We start from the raw sequence: 3,817 nt of genomic DNA on the forward strand, positions 1-3,817 counted from the left end.
GGAATGCTGGTGTGAAGGGGAACCTAATATAATCACATTTTGGCTTTGGGCCCGGCTCTCTTTAAACTATGTCTTCTTTTTAAAATCACAGGGAACATGGATCATGAATCAAACATGGGGTCATTGACATCTCTCTCTTCTACCTGTGTGGGCCTGCCACAACTATCGGTGACCAGGAAGTCATAAAAAGAAAAGAGTTACTTTGAAATTCCATAATATTGTTAGAACGAAAAAATGGCTAAGATCTTAATATCTTTAAAAAACTAAATAAAAGTAAATCTTTGTGTTCAGCTTTATAATTTAGTTAATACATCAAAACTAAATGTTACTATTAAAAAATAACTAGATAGGATTATGTAAAGCCTCTCCCTTTTTAATGTGGTTGATTGGTTTGTCTTTGGTGTATCTCACTGAATTCCTTTAGATTCTTCCCAGTTCTGGTGGTACAAACCTGCCTCTTTGGGGAAGAGTGAACTTGGGTCACAGCCTGAGTTCAACCTGGTAACTGGCGCTTTAAATGACAAGGTTACATATAGAAAGGCTCCAGAAAGACCAATGGCTATTTAGAGATTGCATCTGTTTTTTAAGTGCTTAAGATTTCAGATGTTAGTATCTAGTGTTTCTTAGAAATTGTTTCAACAAATAATTTTATTAATTATTTAATTAACTGAATTGTGAAAATACACATATATATGTATATATGCAATAAAATATTTTGCATAAGTTCATTTGTGGATGCTAACTCTTTCAGAATTGAGAATTATTAAAAATACAATTATCTTCTATTAAAAGCCTTGCAGATAAAATTTAAAATAATTAAATATGCATATGCAATAAAGCAGTATATAGCAAGCATGAGTTGTTTAAACCCATATTTTAAAATACTATTTTACTTGGTATTTCAACTCTGGGAACTTTTTTAAGGACATAATGCAAAAGAAAGGAAAGCAGTATGTACTTTGATTTTCATAGCCAGGTTATTTATAACAATGGGAAAACAAGGAAATAAATGTCTTATGAAGGTAGATGCTTAAGTCAATTGTTAACCATTGATTATTATTTAGTTGTTAAAATGACATTACTCATTATTTCTATTTATAGGGATATACAATGCCTATGATTTGATATTAACTGCAAAAGCAAAAGTGTGTGTGTGTACCAGATGACTGAAATGGCATAAAGTATACACAGAAGAACAAAGATTGGAATGTTATTAAAAATAAAAGAATAGTTATTATTGGATTATAGGAGATTTATAAAATATTGAATTATTTCATGTCAATGTTCTCTTTTTGACAATAAAATATATTAGCATATCTTTAAATTGTTAAACCACAAAATTATATCTAACTATATAATCTTAAGCTATATATCTCCAATATTCTTCATATACTTCTGCAAAACTAAAAATATATACCATTAGAGACTCAATTATATCACTAAGTATACTTAAGTACACTATTAACTTCAGCTATTTTTTTTAAAGCAAGACTTTCTTGCTGAGGAAGTAGTACTTGAATTTATGTGCTGGCACAAATTCCTCATCTTGTTGCAGACTGTTTATAGACAACACTCTGAGAAGCCCAGTGTTAGCCACATTTATCCTCTTCCTATTTCTCACACACGCCAACTTCTGTCTCAGGGGCTGGCATTTACGGTTTCTACCACTTGGATGCTTATGCTAGATTGCCCCATTCTTGAGTCCTTCTCAACACTTAGGATAGTCTTCATCAATTTATCCCAGCTAAGGATGTACCATGAAATCCCCTTTTCCTTCTCCTGGAACTTTTCAGCAACATCTTCAACATTTGTCTGTCTGGATTTGGGAGGGGGGATTTGTTGGTGAATTTTTGGATATGACAATGGTATGCTCAGATTGCATGACAGCTGGGACCCGGGCAAGAGCAGGAATGGCCCTAGAAAATCAAGTCCCTTGGCAGTTACCACTGTGTGGGGGGAAACCTGCATTTCTCATTGGCAATAGGAAGACTCCAAAGACCTCACAAAGGATCTGGGGAAGGTCCACACGAGACAGACAGAGGATTGAGCATCTGCTGAAGGAAATAGGCTGAGACAAGCGACTCTAGAGGCCTCTACTTTTTTTTTTTTTAACTTGTGGATATTTTAATGAACTTCCCTCCAGGTAGCTTCAAGCTACCAGGACACAGGCCCCACCAATACCCTTAATCTTTTCAGCTCTTTTGCTGAAGAATGTGGCCTTCACAATGACAGGCTGCTTTGGTGCTTTCCCTTCCCCAGAACTTTGTAGTAGCTGATTGCACTACCTCAATGATAGGAGCAGCACCAGTCTTGCTTTTGGCAACATTACCCTTGTCTGCTCACTGACCAGGGTCCACAGTTTATCAAGGTTGACAGTTGGGCAGAAGCTCTGGTTCCTCTTTAAGTGATAATGCCTAATACCAACTTTCCCAAAGTAATCTGGGTGATATTTGTTGAAATTGATCCTGTGATGATGCAAGCCACCATAATTACCTCGGCCTCCCGGGTGCTTCCTGTGCTTGCTGATGAGGCTGTGGCTGTGGTTTACGTGGCCCTGAAGTTTTTGGGTCTTCCTCAGTTTGGATGGCATGTCAGTGGCCAAGATGCCGAGGCCTCTTTACTTTCTAATTTCAATGAACCACCTGCCTTATCATCTTCCTCCTTTCAAGTAGCTGATCACCTTTGTTGTGCATGTATCAGAAAGTCCCAGATGAAGTAGTGGTGGTGAGGCTTTTGCAAAGGAAACACTCCCATCATGTAAAAAGCAAAGACACTGTTTTAGGTAAGTTTAATCTTGGTGTATGTTTCCTTTCTGCACTGAACAAAATCCTAACACATTCTTTTGGAAGCAGAGAGACTGTTGCTTAGAAATTGCCTGGGCACCATCCTGCCTGGCACCCACCTGGTATCCCCAGTCTTTCCCCTCTTCCTCAGTCACCTGGAAACTGACATCTTTTACAATAGGAATAGCAATGAAACTTTCTAGGTTTCAGGGGGTACTGAATATCCAGCTTTAATCCTAGAATGAAGCTAATAAAGCAATAATTAATATTTGTATAAAGCCAGTAAGCCAGCTATCCACAAAGGGTTCAGAAAAAAAAAACAATAATTAAATGTTGAGAATAGTAGTTATGTGGCTTGTAGTAATATCTTTCTCATTACATAGTATGTGTCTTATCTGACTAAAATATGACAAATGGAGTGCATACTTGATCTGTGGGTGAAATATGCTTTCTGGCATGGTATTATACTTGGGGATAAGCCCACTGCTACATGATGAAGGTGGAAGTATCATTCGGTGATAGAAGAGAAGGAAATTGCTTCAGAAAGAGGCTCATCAAATCTTAAAATCAGTAGATCCACAAAATCACCTAAGTCTAACATCTCTTCCAAATTTTCCAAGGAACTAGCATAAGTTTCTGAAAACTCTTTTGAGTGTCATGATAGTATTTTTGGAAGGACTCTGATAAGTTGCCTCTTATAGATTGATTGGTTTGACAGAGAGGATTAAAATTCTCCAATATTCAAATTTCTTGGGTAGATCCCCCCCCCCCCCCCCAGAGATCTCTCTCAAATAGATATTTTGGCCCCATGGAAATACCTATGGAGCCTGGATTCAAATCTCAACTGTCAAGTAATCATTCTGACCTGGACAGGTTACTTAACGTCTCACAGACTCAGTGTCTTCACTGATAAAAAGAGGGTAAGAATGGCACACACACAATGTCATGAAGATTAAATGAATTCATCAATGTAAAACACTTAGAACAGCTCCTGACACATAGGCAGTCCTTGAAAAGTATTTACTATTGTTAGT

General features: G+C 37.1%; 1 pseudogene across 1 annotated transcript; it reads right to left on the bottom strand.

The window, feature by feature from the left end:
- Positions 1-2,149: 2,149 nt before the first annotated feature.
- Positions 2,150-2,685, bottom strand: LOC308527074 (large ribosomal subunit protein uL15-like; annotated as a pseudogene). Its single transcript has one exon. The product of its transcript is annotated as a large ribosomal subunit protein uL15-like (transcript).
- Positions 2,686-3,817: the final 1,132 nt, after the last annotated feature.

Source organism: Myotis nattereri (assembly GCF_964212035.1).
Source record: "Myotis nattereri genome assembly, chromosome: 11".
Lineage (NCBI taxonomy): Eukaryota > Metazoa > Chordata > Mammalia > Chiroptera > Vespertilionidae > Myotis > Myotis nattereri.